This window comes from Festucalex cinctus, chromosome 3 (genome assembly GCF_051991245.1).
Source record: "Festucalex cinctus isolate MCC-2025b chromosome 3, RoL_Fcin_1.0, whole genome shotgun sequence".
NCBI classification, from domain to species: domain Eukaryota; kingdom Metazoa; phylum Chordata; class Actinopteri; order Syngnathiformes; family Syngnathidae; genus Festucalex; species Festucalex cinctus.
In genome coordinates, this window is record NC_135413.1 from 10,293,440 (window position 1) to 10,310,233 (window position 16,794).

The 16,794-nt window shown below is 38.9% G+C and overlaps 1 protein-coding gene across 3 annotated transcripts in view; it reads right to left on the bottom strand.

The window, feature by feature from the left end:
• Nucleotides 1-16,794, bottom strand: part of LOC144015604 (uncharacterized) — a 48,404-nt gene that overhangs the window by 21,755 nt on the left and 9,855 nt on the right. The gene's annotated exons all lie outside the window — the stretch shown is intronic.

Consider the following 16,794-nt stretch of genomic DNA (forward strand, 5'->3'; position numbering starts at 1 on the left):
TTGGTAGCTTATTCCATTTGTGTAGAGCACAAATTGAAGTGAATCCAGTCTGTACTGGTTGACAGACTGGACCCCCTTCAATTTGCTTACAAAGCGAAACGAGGCACGGACAACACTAGTCATATGCTCTTAGAGTAACTACACAATTGAACTCAAAACACCAAACAAGGATTTTATTTATTTATTTATTTATTTACTGCTTACCATCTATGGTCAGTAGGGGGAGCAGGTGGACAATTTTAAATATTTGGACTTAAGCTAGACAGCTGTTTGTCTTTTGAGCCTCATGTGGACTCGATCTTCAAGATGGCACAACAACGTCTCCACCTGCTGAGGAAGCTCAGGTCGTTTAATGTCGGCAATTACATTTTTACATCCATCATCACTTGCAATATTTCATCCTGGTTCAATGTTCTCATTGTCACATATAAAACAAAACTTTCCCAAATAATCAGGCCAGCAAAATAACCCACACACCACACACACCTCTCTCAGAACTATACAATGTCTCCGGTTCCAGGTTGCGACGTGTGGACCGCGTTCCAACACTCGCATTCCCCACCCCTGCGCCCCCCATCTGCGTGCTTGCGTCGATGTGCGGAAGCGCATTGGGTGTCTCAGCTCTCTGAAGTGCTTCGGACAACTGACAGACACACTACCCACTCGCACCCGTCGACGGGAAACTGTCCCGCCTCTTCCATGGCATATATCCCATTGTATAAACTTAAAATTTGCGCAGTGAAGACAGCAATGTTTTGTGAAAACTAACAAACTAAGAAAATGGATGGATGGATGAACCCAATAAACATTGGACGTCCTGTGGACGTGCAGATCATGTCTGTATTACGTCGGTTGGTCGAAGACCAGTGCTGGACTACTAAGTGACGTGCAAATTAAGTCCATTATTTGGACGTCTAATTATGACCCCATTTGGACCATGGAGTGCGTGACTTTTTTTGGACGTCACAGGGATTTAAATATCAATGTTATTGTTATCAATATTATTTAAACAATTTAGTATAATTTTTTTCTGTGATAAAACTAATGTATTATGTATTTTTTTGAGATTTTATATCTAATGCAGGTATTCACATATGAACATGATTTGTCATGTTCGTTGCTTTAGGTGCTTCCGGGTGGTGGAGTGGTTACGTCACTTGCCTTCAATGCAAGTGGTGTGGGTTCGCTTCCCCGTCAGGGAGATGATGTATATGTGTCACACACATAAAGCCATACAATAAATGAGCCTTCAAGAACAGTCTAAAATTATTTTTAATTTAGTGTATTTAAATGATCTAATTTGGACTTGCATTAGCCCTCATTTGGATGTCCTGAAAACGTAAATACGGATGGTCCAGAATACGTAAATACGGAACGTCCAGAAGACGTTGAAAAAAGACGTCATCTGGCGTCACAGTCTTCACCTTCAGCGGACCGAGATTGGACGTACAAGAATTACCTTAAAAAGACGTCCTTTCAACGTGTCTTTGCGCAGTGGGAAGTAACTCAAAGTAGTTACTTTCATAATTGAATAACTAGTAATTACTAGTTACCAGAGAAGTCAATATAACTACAACTCTTTACTTTTCAAAAGTAACTTGAACAACACTGTTACGCACCTTCATGAAACGTATATCCAGTATCCACATCTATATATCTAGGTGGAACGACATGTAAATAAGGGCGTCCCCTCTTAAATCTCGCGGTGCTGAGGGACATTGAAGCATCTTTTTTCTTGCGCACTCCGGGCTGTACTAAGGACTGCGCCTCTGGAAGGTGAACCATCCAACAAGTTCTCCAACAATAACAACCATGTTGGCCATTTTACCATTCCCCAAATACGAGCAAGTGTTACTATTGTTGTTTAGCGACCGTTCGCGGTCATGTTAAATAACGAAAAAATACAAAACAGAGACTCAAACCTGGATCGTCTGTTTGACATACTAACGTCTAACTTACTGAGCTAACAGTCCAGCAATGATTAGTGTTGACAGGTATCTCAATTCGCCGTCAGACTAATGCTTGGGGTTAGGATGAGGCTTTCAGTGAGGTTGTACAGTACACGTTACGTCGTTACATGGGACACTAATGGTTGCGATTAGGAAAAGGCAGCGAGGTTGTATGTCGTTACAAAACATGTAGTCAAGCACTAAAACATATAGTCAACACTAAAACAATCATGCCCTGCGATTGGCTGGCAACCAGTCCAGGGTGTCCCCTGCCTACTGCCCAGAGCCAGCTGAGATAGGCGCCAGCAGCCCCCGCGACCCTTGTGAGGAATAAGCGGTCAAGAAGATGGATGGATGGATGGATGGATAAAACAATCATTGGAGAAATACCTCAGTCAGAGATAAACATTCTTCTTCCGACCAGACAGACCTGTTTCTGATTTTAGTATTTCTGCGCTATTTAACTTGGTCGATAGAGGTCACTAAACTAAAATACGTAACAGTTGGTCATAATTTGGCACTTTTCACAATGACCTATGTGGTTGTATTCATTGGAGGACTGTCTCCAAATATCATATTGCACTTTTTGATTCAATTAACTGCTTCCGTCCTCCATTGGTGACGCTGGCGTGCGCCTCACACCGAGCGGCGCCGACTCAATCGTGCTGTTTGGAGTTTGTCTAAAAGCGCAGTTCATAGCAACTACTGTACAGTCATTCTAATAGTGGCAATTGTGACTTTGATTGGCAAACATATGTCTGTCCAGACAGTCCTGATATCCTCAGTGCCACCCAAGTGTGTCCGTTGCTTAGCAATTCTTAAACAACAGGCGCATACTCGCGTTTCCACGACAGTAATTTACAAATATGCATTCAGGGACATGTCCTCCCTGTTGTGCTTAGGTCTATTGGCTATCCTCACGCACTCCAAACACGCAGCCGTCTCGACGTACGACACACCCATCATGCTTAACCTGAAAATATGTGCACAACCACCAAAGAGGCATGAGTCGGTGAAGTCTGAGGGTGGTCCTAATTTACGGAGCGTGGTGTTTTCACGAGACACGAGAATTCCATAGAGATCCATTTTGAAAGTTTGTCACAATTGGTTGTGAAATTAATTTGCATGGTGGATCCGGATGTTGTTGCCAGTGACGCGTACGATTATCTCTTACATCTGCAGGCTACTTTAAAAGAGTGCTTTTGAATTCACTTTTCCAATATGAGCAAGTTAATGAGAATACCATGCTCAAAACGGAATGTTTAGAAGACGTTTTGTTGCCAAGCAACACACTATGCTATGCGCATACGTGGCCCATCATGGATGTATTGTAGTTCAAGAGGACATGAAGGTAGTTGGTATGAGAGCAGAGGATGCAGAGGACAGGGTTAGATGGAGGCAACTGATTCGTGTTGGCGACCCTTGAAGGGAAAAGTCGAAAGAAGAAGAAGAAGATGGGGACAGAGAAACGTGTGAAAAAGTTGAGAACAACATGATGAGAGTGATCTGTTCTGTTTGCGACACTAACCCTAACCATCCACTAAGTGACTAATTAGAGCGCACAATTCCAAAGAAGAAAACACCAGGCAATTACTAAACAGAATTTGTATGTGTGACAACAAAAGAAAACACATTTAAATGCCTCACCCTAATGACATTTCCAAAGTATCACCACCTATCATTTGCAACTGAGAAAAGCAACGTACAAAACAAGTCACAAAGTACAAACCAAAACTGGGAGTAAACTCACTAGTACAAACCAAACAAACTGACAGGCCACACAGGAGCAGGGTGTGACAAAGATAATGCACCCACACAGACTAAACAAAGTCAGCAGATTAGACATTGATTGACTCAACAGGACACACCTGGACGAGACGTGGCTGAGGGCACAAAGGCAGTGTTCAGACTGCCAGCACAAATCTGATTTTTAGCCCATCCAGATTGAAAGTGGATGGCTCTTTTGTAGTCTGAACAGTCACAAAGCACATGAAATCCGATTTTTGTGGGACGGATTGAAACCACATGCAGGAGGTAGTTTCATATCTGATTAGAACAGCATGCGTCTGTCATGTGCTGAAGGTTGGATCCCAAAGCACAGACACAAATAAGAGTTTAACTTCACATTGAGAGGCATGGAACAAACTGGACTAGATGAGAACCAAAGAGAGTTGCACAGAGAGACAGTGGTAACAGAAGTAATAATCAGACAAAGATATACTTTGTGAGGAAGGCCAAAGCCCGGTCTCGATCTCGCATCCTCTGCACCGGGTGGCAGACATGCTAACCAGTCATCCATTGTGTCGGCCCCAACATAATTCATTTTTGGAAAATTTTCCCAACATTAATGTGCTCTACATTAACCTTTATATCTCAGATAAAAAAAAATAAATAAAAAAAATAAAGTAGAAGTTAAAAAAAATAAACATTTGAGATAATGTGCAAATCGCAAATAACGAGTTGTTCTAACGGCATTTTCCTGACTTATTTATTTATTTATTTATTTATTTATTTTTAGCTACATCTGACAGCAGAAGCCATGGTCTCCAGAGCGCCTCGAACGCTTCAGAGGCATCTCATTCAAGGGTATCGGTCAAGAGAATGTTACAAAAGAACTAGACTAAGTGCAATTTCTGGAGAAATTGCATGGGAATGCTGAAAGCTGAATGCTAGTAGCCAAAAGCTAAGCTGAATCCTTAAGAAGTAAATTACAAAGTTTTAATTGAAGTTGAAAGATAAATGAATAAGAAGAAAACCATCCATCCATCCATCCATTTTCTTGACAGCTTATTCCTCACAAGGGTCGCGTTGGGTGCTGGCGCCTATCTCAGCTGGCTCTGGGTAGTAGGCGGGGGACGCCCTGGACTGGTTGCCAGCCAATCACAGGGCACACAGAGACGAACAACCATCCACACTCACAAGCACACCTAGGGACAATTCGGAGCGCCCAATTAACCTGTCATGCATGTCTTTGGAATGTGGGAGGAGACCGGAGTACCCGGAGAAGACCCACGCGGGCACAGGGAGAACATGCAAACTCCACCCAGGGAGGCCGGAGCCTGGACTTAAGAGGAAAACTTGAACTGCAATCTGTCTAAAGTGGGATTGAATCATTTCAGAGAAATTATAATCCATTTCCTGAAACGATAGTCAGTTGTTATCAAACCATCAAATGTACTAAAATGTCGTCCAAGCAGGGCCCAGGTTCTCCATCGGGGAATAAATTGGTCTAATGACTGAGCTCACTTGCCTTATTCAAATTCATGGCTAATGGCATATTTATTTTAAAACAGCCATCTGATGAAAGCCAACGTGCATTTAATAATCCATCCATCCATTTTCTTGACCGCTTATTCCTCACAAGGGTCGCGGGGGCTGCTGGCGCCTATCTCAGCTGGCTCTGGGCAGTAGGCGGGGGACACCCTGGACTGGTTGCCAACCAATCGCAGGGCACACAGAGACGAACAACCATCCACACTCACACGCACACCTAGGGACAATTCGGAGCGCCCAATTAACCTGCCATGCATGTCTTTGGAATGTGGGAGGAGACCGGAGTACCCGGAGAAGACCCACGCGGGCACGGGGAGAACATGCAAACTCCACCCAGGAAGGTCCGAGCCTGGACTCGAACCGGAGACCTCAGAACTGGGAAGCGGACGTGCTAACCACTCGACTACCGTGCCGCGTGCATTTAATAATTTCAGTGAAATTGTGATGCATTTCCTGTTATGATAGTAAGTTGGTATTCAGTTATCACTAAGCATAATTGCCATGGATATATTTGCAATGTACAGTCAGAGGTGGTATTCGAATTCGGGACCTCCTCGTTACTGGACAATGCACTTAACCAAGTAGGCCACTGAGCAGCGTCAGAGAGCTGGTAATGATGATCAGTTGTATGTATGGAAATGGGCATGGAAATCAGTGTCAGTCCCATTGAAAATTAATGACGGAAAAGTTGATATTTCATGTTAAATTGTGCGAGTACTGTAAGTACTGTGGAATTAGACGATATATACCTCGCAACGCGTGAATTTTTGAAGCAAGTTGAAATTTGAGCACTGTAAATCGCAAGTATTATGTGGGAGTTGTTTCTCGGCAAATAAGTGAAGAGAATAAAAATCCGAATAACATATGTGGGATGCTTTCAGCATTCACAATTAAATACACCACGAAACACGGTCAAAACAGCCATCATCAACTGGAGAAAATATGACAACAAAATTATTCATAACTTGACATCTCTCCAAAATTGATGAAAAGACGAGAGGAAAACTAGTAAGAATTGCCAATAAGCTGACAGCAAGGAGACACCTATTCCACCAGGACCACCTGGGATGCTGCAAAGGTATGGGAAGAAATTTGTCTCAAAATTATTCGCACAAATAAATTTGTCCTTTGCACGTTTTTCAGATCCACAAATACATCCATGATTTTCACGTTTTTCAGGTACACAAACATTTACATGCTTTTCATGTTTTTCAGGTCCACAAACATTCACGTGATTTTCACGTTTTTCAGATGCACAAACATTTATGTGATTTTCATGTTTTTCAGATCTACAAATACGATTTTTATATGGCTGGTATAAAAAAAATAACGGCAAGGATTCAAGCAGAGAACTTTTAGCGCAGTATACTTAAGGGTCTTACCAACAAGAAAAAACAAAAAATGTGGAACGAAATCCTATTTCTAGCCACATCTTCCTTCATCGCTGATGGCCTATTACAAGTTACAGCAAAAAGTAGTTTTGTGATGTAATGTAACAAATGTATGGGTGTTACTTCCAACACTGGTGCGTAATCGACACACTTAAGTTGGTGGGAGAATCTGAGCAGCCAAAAAAGTGCGCAGGGAGAATATGCCCCTTTAGTGACTTCTAGCAATTCTCAGGACAGCTACTCTTCAACCTGATGAATGTGGCAATAAAGCCTGTAGCTATCTCACTGAATGGCGAAAGCTCGTGAGGGTGTGTGCTTGCACGTATAGCGAGTGTTGTTCTTTTGGTCAGGGTTTATTTATGGTTGCAAACACACATTACACACACACATATATATATATATATATATATATATATATATATATATATATATATATATATATATATATATATATATATATATATATACACACACACACATACAGGACTGTCTCAGAAAATTAGAATGTTGTGGTAAAGTCCATTATTTTTAGTCTTTTAGTCCTTTTGCTTTAATATTGCTGATTATGGCATTTTCAGCCAAATATCTTATCTCAAAATATTAGAATATTTCCTCAGACCAAGTAAAAAAAAAAAAAAAGCCATAATCAGCAATATTTGTCAAGTTCGGTGTGGTGGAGATGGACCCAAGTGCAGGGAGGCAAACGAGGTGTGGCAGGGGTGCTCTTAAATAAGTTTTAATTTAACCAAAACAAAGTGCAACATAAGATACAAAGTACAAAACAAAGCAGGGAATAAAATTACTAATAGTAAACACAAAAGGCAGGACTCGGAGGCACGGGAAACAGGGCAAGAATCAGGACAAAAACTGGCAGCTAGGCGTGACGAAAACAACAACAGCAACAACACAACAATGAACCAACCAGAACTGAACGGAAAACAGGTGACTAAATACACACAGACTAATTTCGCATAAGCTCTGCCCCCCTTAGTTACTGTTGCTAGTCCGTCAAGCTTGGTGACTCCGACAGCACAAGCCATGACGGGAAGACTTACACCGGCGTGTATTAGTGGTTTCTTTTGGAGCAAAAACCAGTGCAATATCCTCCAGATCGAGGCAAAAAGGTTTACAATATGCAGTGGAGGGTTATAGTCATAATATTAAATTAGCCAGCGAAGGGGAAACACACGCACGCTAAAACTGAAAAAAACCCATGACCTATACTTCAGATGCAACCAGCACAGCATTATGGACCAGTCGTGCTCTTGTACTGCCGGGTAAGTTTTCTTACTTATATTAGTCTAGTATTGTTAAAATATGAGGATTACTGTTAGGTCAGCAAGTTAGCTAAACCTCGGTGTTTATAGCTAGCTAAACATGAGTGTTTGTTTGTTTTTTGTCTTTGAAAGCATCAGATCAGTCATTGTTATTCTTTGTCCATCATAAAAAAAATATTTATGTCACCCTAGCCATGGATGTAGTTAAGGTTATATGGCTGTAACTAGCTAGTTAATGCTACATTGTAATAGTTTTTCCAAAACAAATACCTAATGCTATGTGTTTTCAATCAGTTCACCAGGTTTTTGAGCTCACATTGTGGGCTGCACACCCTGGACCTGCACTGTGCAAGAAGTGATGACATTTACCCCACAAGCATGCCTCAGCAGTGGCACAAAGCCAGGGGTAAAATAAATAAATACTGGTCAACCTGTGAGCAGTGTGGTGGTAGCCAAGGCTAAAGGCAAGAGCTATATGCACAACAAGCACGTTTTCTTTTTTTAACTCATTCACTGCCTTTGACAAGTATACTTGTCAATTGTATTTTTTTAGAGCGGTGCTAAATGGGGGCGAATCTGAGCATGCTCCACTGTAAATATCAAACTTGGAAACAACTTTACTGATGCCCAACCACCGGTAGATGACATCATTTCCCCATTTTATAGGAAATAAACACAGTTTCAGAGTCCATGGGAGAAATGGCTGTATTTTGGCAAACCTACATTTTTCTGCTGTCAATTATAAAAGAACGGGACGGGACAAAAAGTAGGGAGTCTATTCTGTTATTTGGTAGATTCGGTTTATATATAATTATTGAATGTAATATCACGTGAGTATTGAAAATGTAAAAATTTTCTATAATGACTGGCAGTGAATGAGTTAATCCTTCCATTTTACAGAAACACCATCAATCACTCCATGAAACTGCACCTGAGATAGAAATTTGAGGCAAGAAATATGCAGTGGGGTGCGGTCTAAGCCACCAGGTGAGATTACAGTAGGTTGGATCAGCCAGTCAGAATCAAGTTGCTGTGAAAAAAATATTGTATGTTTTCCACAGGGTTTTATTGAGGTTTCATTAACATTTGATATTTACACATTCTGAATGGTCTTTACAATCTATAACAGGAGAAAATACACAAACACATAAAAATATTAAACAAGGATAAAGCCACATATGCATTTTTACAGCATCTTCCATGTTTCGGATTTGCAAAATGCTTCACAGTAAAAATATCAACTTAAAATGTTAGTACTGTAATGTAGTTGTCATGTGATGTGATTACTGTCTCTAGCTGTAGGTCACTACATACCAGATGTGATGTTTGATTACCAATCTTGTATTAGGAATTTGACACAATATTGAACTTTTTTATTTTAGAAATTTCATTAAAACAAACAGCCGATTTAGTTTTCTTTTTAAGTGTGCTAATTTGTGTTTTCGGACTTTCTATTTCAGTTTCTTTTAAGGACAATTTAATTTCATATTGTCATTTTCTTCTTCCAATTTCTTCTCCTCTTCAGTGCTCTGTCCCTCCTCAGGGTCGTTTTCCAGCTGGCTTCTAGGAAGTAGGGGGTGTTCATGATTTTCTGTTTCAGCATCAGCAGCTGTGGACCTGGAAACTCCTGGCTCCTGCACATGGACTCTGCATCTGTACACATTTTTTGCAAATGAAATGGCAAATTTTATTAATTCATTGTCACTTTACCTGGTACTCGAGTGTCTCACAAGCTGTTCATATTTATTTTAATATTTTACTTGCATTTCAACTCACGTTAGAACGTTAAGTCTACCGTTTTTTTTGTGTGTGTGTGGCTTTCAACAGCCTTCGAGCTGCTCCCTTGTCTGGTTCAACACTTGTACAGCAAGCACAAGGTTGGGATACTCCGGAGACGGGTGTCCGTTCACAAAATGCTGCATGAAAAATGAAAACAAGATAAGCTCGGGGCACTTATTAGGACGCTAAGTTTGCCAAAATTGACGAAGCTTTGTGTTAACGTTAACTCGCAACATTTAGACAAATGCAAAAGCTAACAGAAGACATTAAACTAACATTAACCACTGACTGAACAAGCTTAACTTAGATGGCAATGACATTCTAGTAATATATATCATTCATTAATAGTAACTACAATATTTGATATCGTTTTGTGACAGTTATTGCCCCGAAAGCAAACTACACTACAGCTAGCTAGTTAGCCCGATAGTTAGCAGAGTCTTACCTTAGCACAGTCCGATTTACATACTCCGTAGGCACACCGCTTCATCATTTTGGAGGTCCGGAGCTTGTTAATGGTTGTCACTCTTCTTCCGTAAAGTTTTATGGTGGTTAGCAGTCTCGTAAGCCATCAAATAAAATCAATCAGACTGTGGACGTCATCGAGAGCTGAGTAAAGCTTGACGGACTATGCTTACATAGCAACGGTTGCTAAATGTGCGATTGGTCAATGCTCGTTTGGGGGGTGGAGTTTGCGAAAGGTCAATTGACAATGACTAGACCCAGCTGGGCAAGACACAATTGGCAAGGGAAGCTGATTGGTAGATACACTGGGAAGGGAAGACACACGCAGGTGGACAAGGTTAACAATAACGAGACTAGGGGAAACAAACCAGAAAGCAGAAACAAACATGACAAACTCAAAAACCCAACAAAAGTAGCAAAACCCAAACCCCAAACCATAACAATATTAAAACAATAAAAGGCTTGCAATATTTCAGTTGATTTGTAATGATTCCAGAATGTATGGCATTTTTGCTTATTTAATTGCATTACAGAAAATAATGGACTTTACCACAATATTCTAATTTTCTGAGACAGTCCTGTATATTAGTGCTGTCAAACGATTAAAATTTTTAATCTGATTAGTCACACTTTTCAATTTTGATTCATCACGATTAATCAGCTAAATTACTTGCGTAATATAAAATACAAAATATCGTAATATTTTGACAATGCATTTTATTATCTGAATGTCATTTGCAAACATTGATTAAATGCATGTACACAATTGCATGCATGCGTGTATTGCTCAAAACTATGGAGAGAAATTTGTGTCTTTATTTTCAATCAAACAAAAAAGGAATTTGCAATCAAATTTTTTTTTCGATCAAACAAAAAGGGGATTTGCAATCAAAAAAAAAAATTCAATCAAACAAAAAGGGGATTTGCAACCTCAAATAAATTTTAATCAAACAAAAAAGGGTTTTCATATAAAATAAAAATTTGCAAACAAAAAAAAACATTTCAAACATGGATTTGTATTTTAATAAAATCTTTTGTAAGTATTTTTTTCGTTTTGTTTGCGAATCTGTTTTTTGGTTGCGAATCTGTTTTTTGGTTGCGGATCTGTTTTTTGATTGAAACCTGTTTTTTGGTTGCGAATCTTTTTCTGTGTTGTGTGGGCGGGGTCCTCCGTTCAACCGATGATAGAAGCCTTGTCATTGGTCAGCTTGGAAGCCGCTGCGACAACTTTCATTGGTCAGATAGGAATGGGGGTGTGACAATGTTCGTCTGACTATTTCCTGGTTCATTTTGTCCAGTCGCCGCCAGCATCGAGGTAAATATGACCCCCCCCCCCCACTTCTAGTTTTCCGTTTTGTTTATCTGACATTTATCTAAAAGCAACCCTTGATCTATCGTTTATCCGGTGATTTGTTCTAACCATTACAATTAACGTAATCACTCACTCAGCATTGCTTAGCCATGTTAGCTAGCTAGGTAACTGATGGTCCGATACATGAGTCAGTCATGAAGCTATGTTGTTGGCAGTCAAAACACAAATATACGGCTAATTTGGGATAGCTGTTAGGATGAAGTTTTGTTGTTGTTTTTTATACTCATAAAGAAACCTTTGCATTTGTTTCACATACAGGCAGGGCTGGGAATCGAATTTATTTACACTAGCTGCTTCCCCTAAATCTTGGATGTTTGAAGTAGAGATTAAATTCGTGATAATTCTGTGATTATTATTTATTGGTCCTGGTTGTTTACTGTATGAGTCAGATTGAAACAGAAGGGGAATCTGAGTTGTAGGTGTACTTTTGCAATTACACTGACTAGATTTTTTCTTTTAGAGTGCGAGCAGACCAAGGGGTAGAAAATGTAGACATAGCGAGATGCATGTTTACTGTAAGAGGAGCAGGCCAGGGCAGTTTTATTGCTGGTAAAAGCGTACATAACCAGAGGAAAAAACTTTATATGAGTAAAAGTTCTTGGAGTTACTGTAGCTTTCATAAATGTATTTGATATTACAGATCCAGCAAGCTGAAGAGACACTACCCTTGGACCATCACGGTGAACACGGGATCGTTATACCTGACATCCACTGTCGTTTACCTGAGGAAAGACTTGTTGCTTTACGGCAAATCAATCCAAACAAGGAGTCCTTGAGTTTTGGTCGCGTCATTTATTTGCAGACTCTCAATGTTGCCTCTAGTGCTAGTGTCTCGCGGCCCAAAGGGTCATTTAAATTTATGTGAAAAATGAAAATAAATTCCTGTGTAAAACAGTTTGACTTTTATTTCATCAAAAAAAACATGCATATGAACTAACAACCAGTCAATTATTCAGCATTTTATAGATTTTATACAGACATTTTTCTCAAGAAATGATTGGCCTGCCAACAAGAAATCAAGAAAGCTCAGAAAATGAACTGTTAAACTTAAAACAAACATTTTGGTAGGAACAGCCTGTAATTACTCAAAAAAAATGAAATGGATGTGATTTTTTTTTTTTTTTTGCCCTTTCAATTACACTGTGTCAAATCTGGCATCAAAGGTGATAGCAGTCAGTAGATGTGATTTAAAGGAATGGTAATCACTCATATGAGCAGTTGGAAATGTAATGGTGTTTGTGCAGGGGGTAACATAATGTGTGACCTGGCATTTGTACCTCACAATTGTGGTCAAAGTTTATTGATATTTTAAATTGCTCTCTGTCTGACATAAGCAGGTGCTTGTGGCCCTGCTCAGTTATCCACAGCATCACCTCATGAAGAGAGGTGACCAACCACCAACTTCATCTTCTGCATCTAAAAAGTAAAGAAAAGTGTGCTTGAATTAAGTACCAAACATGTAAAAAAAAAAAATCTGACAAAGTTATGTTTGACACATGTTTTGAACATTATTGAAACAGGAAAACTACAATGAAACAATCACAGGAACTAAATGTATTTATATTACGTAATCTGTCACTTCCTCTGTATTTCAAACACCCAAGACATAATAAATGTAGCAGAGGCTACTTATTTCAATGACCAGAACTTCTCATAAGTGATTAATAATTAGCATTTTATTAATGTAATGATGTAATGTAATAAAATAATCATGAATAAGCATAATAACAGCTATCTCAGCAGGCCGTTTATTTGGGCCGTTTCTCGTACCAACAAAACATCACGATTCATGACTAGACTAACCAAAATCAAACGTTTACGTGGCCTGGATCCTAGTAGTAGCAGTGTCACCGCTTTGACGGTGCATGAGTTCCCCCTCTTTTTCAACCTGACTCGTACAGTAAACAACCAGGACCAATAAATAATAATCACAGAATTATCACGAATTTAATCCAAGATTTAGGGGAAGCAGCTAGTGTAAATAAATTCGATTCCCAGCCCTGCCTGTATGTGAAACAAATGCAAAGGTTTCTTTATGAGTATAAAAAACAACAACAAAACTTCATCCTAACAGCTATCCCAAATTAGCCGTATATTTGTGTTTTGACTGCCAACAACATAGCTTCATGACTGACTCATGTATCGGACCGTCAGTTACCTAGCTAGCTAACATGGCTAAGCAATGCTGAGTGAGTGATTACGTTAATTGTAATGGTTAGAACAAATCACCGGATAAACGATAGATCAAGGGTTGCTTTTAGATAAATGTCAGATAAACAAAACGGAAAACTAGAAGTGGGGGGGGGGTATATTTACCTCGATGCTGGCGGCGACTGGACAAAATGAACCAGGAAATAGTCAGACGAACATTGTCACACCCCCATTCCTATCTGACCAATGAAAGTTGTTGCAGCGGCTTCCAAGCTGACCAATGACAAGGCTTCTATCATCGGTTGAACGGAGGACCCCGCCCACACAACACAGAAAAAGATTCGCAACCAAAAAACAGGTTTCAATCAAAAAACAGATCCACAACCAAAAAAACAGATTCGCAACCAAAAAACAGATTCGCAAACAAAACGAAAAAAATACTTGCAAAAGATTTTATTAAAATACAAATCCATGTTTGAAATGTTTTTTTTTGTTTGCAAATTTTTATTTTATATAAAAACCCTTTTTTGTTTGATTAAAATTTATTTGAGGTTGCAAATCCCCTTTTTGTTTGATTGAATTTTTTTTGGATTGCAAATCCCCTTTTTGTTTGATTGAAAATTTTTTTTTATTGCAAATTCCTTTTTTTTTTTTATTGAAAATAAAGACACAAATTTCTCTCCATACAAAACGTAACAGCATCATATCAACTGGGTGCAATTCAGCAATTATATTGCAAAGAACGTGCTAAATACTGACGGAAACTTGGTAACAGCGTCATATCAATTGGGTGCAATTCAGCAATTATTAATTAAATGCAAATTACTTTTGTTTTGTCTGAAGTCCCGTTGGGGTGTTTTTTAAAGCGACATTTACCACTGAGTACACCAACTGGAGTCACCCCGCTCATTGTGGAACAGCAGGCGTAGGAAATGCCGTGCATTGACGTAATCACTGACCTGCGCAGCCTTCAATGTAACCATCCGCGGTTACGTTCAACGCTCAAGTGTGGTCAAACAAAAAAAAAGGGCGATATACGTGATTAATGCGACAATTTTCTGTGATTAATTAATCTATTAACACATTAATAAACTTTGACAGCTCTATATATATATATATATATATATATATATATATATATATATATATATATATATATATATATGTATGCATGTATGTATATATATATATATATATGTATGTATGTATATATGTATATATACATATACATATATATGTATGCATGTGTATATACATATATATATATATATATATATATATATATATATATATATATATATATATATATATATATATATATATATATATATACATACACACACACACACATTTGAACAATTGAACAAGGGTGTGTACACTTTCTGTATGCACTCCAAATCAATTATGTGTTTATTGAGTGCAGATCAAGGTACTGCAATCGGCACGCCCAATCAAGTATGCTTTTGGAGAACCGCTTGACTCTTCTGACGTTAGTTGTGCTTTGATGTTTTCTCTGTTACCTCACAGCTGGTAAAAAAATATGAAACGTTGGAAACGTTGTGAGCGTGAGTCAGTTAATTAGTTTTCCTTTTGTAGTCACACAGGTACCATTGCTAATTTGTAATAGGTAGGTGTTTGCTATTTGTAATTGTGTTCTCTCATTAGGTAATTAACTGCAGTCAGTGTGTCGAGAGCACACCGGGTCACTGTCATTATGGTGTTCTCAACTGTTACAAATGTCTTTGTCTACCTGCCACTTTGGCTTATCTATTTTTTTTTTCTCATGGGCTAGGCAGTCATGATTGACCTCCATAACTCCTAGTAAATGTGATCAATCAATAAGATGTAATACCACACTCCCAAAAGTCTTGGTCTTGTCTTTGTTTCGCACCGCTCAGTGTTGCCCACTTGGGCACTTTTTTTGCTAAATCTGATAACTTTCCAAAGCCTCTTGGCAACGCTTTCTTTTTTTTTTTTTCCTCAAAAGCGGCTAGTGACAAATCCAACAACTTTTTTTCTAGTGTTCTTCAGATTATGTGTATGCGTTTTTTTGTTTGTTTGTTTTTACCTACTTCTTGCCTCTCCCACAAAGTTAATTCCTTTCCTACAGCATCCATTTAAATTATATGCATATTGCCAATTATACAAATGAGTCAGTGAGTGACTTCTAGCAACTTTTAGGACTGCTACTTTTCAACCTGATGAATGTGACAATAGAGCTTGCATCTCACTGAGTGGCGAATTATCTTCAATTCATGTGCTTCTAGGGTTAGGGTTTTAGCATCTGCATTTTCATGATGCGGCAAATCTAGTTTACAGTTTTGTTTTGTTTTTTTTAGAATTTGACAGCTCGCACAGCACATTACTGGCCTCAGGGACTGAGGGTATTGTATCTTACTGGCCTAAGTGCAACTGGCAATTTGGTGACAGAAAATGGACTAGACCTTAGACCAGCTGAAAGCAGGTCTAAGTTGTAGTGCAAGTAGTATAAAGCAATGTTGGAGGATTTGTCAGATTCTGCTTTCCGTTGATATGTGCGGTAAATAACAGCATATTTCTTTCCTAAATATGACCACAGTGTGAATCAAACTCGATATAATAGACTTTACTTCCTCATGAAAAGGCATGTCCATGGAACTGAGGAGGTTTTCAAAGTATTCTCCCAGGAACATGCAGTCAGGGCACTGCCTCACTTGTGCCCCCTGCTGTTCTTTATTATCCACTGCATGTAAGTTAAAAAAACAACAACTCATTATTACACTACATTATGCTCCATTTTAGTTCTTTGGTTCGTGCTTTTTATTTATTTTCTTTTTCAATCCAATAATTACAATGATTTTATCACTAGAATAGCTGAATATACACATTTCCTGTTCAGGTGCATCAGAAGAGCAGCTGTGAGAATCAGATGAGTCATCTTGTTTCAACTGAGCATGTACACACTCGGGCAGTGAATGGAGTATGGCGTCACACAGGAAAGATTGGTGTTTCCTCATTATATTGCCAAATAACTAGAGCTGTCAAACAATTAGTATTTTTTTTTAATCCGATTAATCACATCTTGGAATTTTGATTAATCATGATCAACATGTTTTTGCACCTGTCATGTGTTATTTGTTCGACATGTTACAAGGACG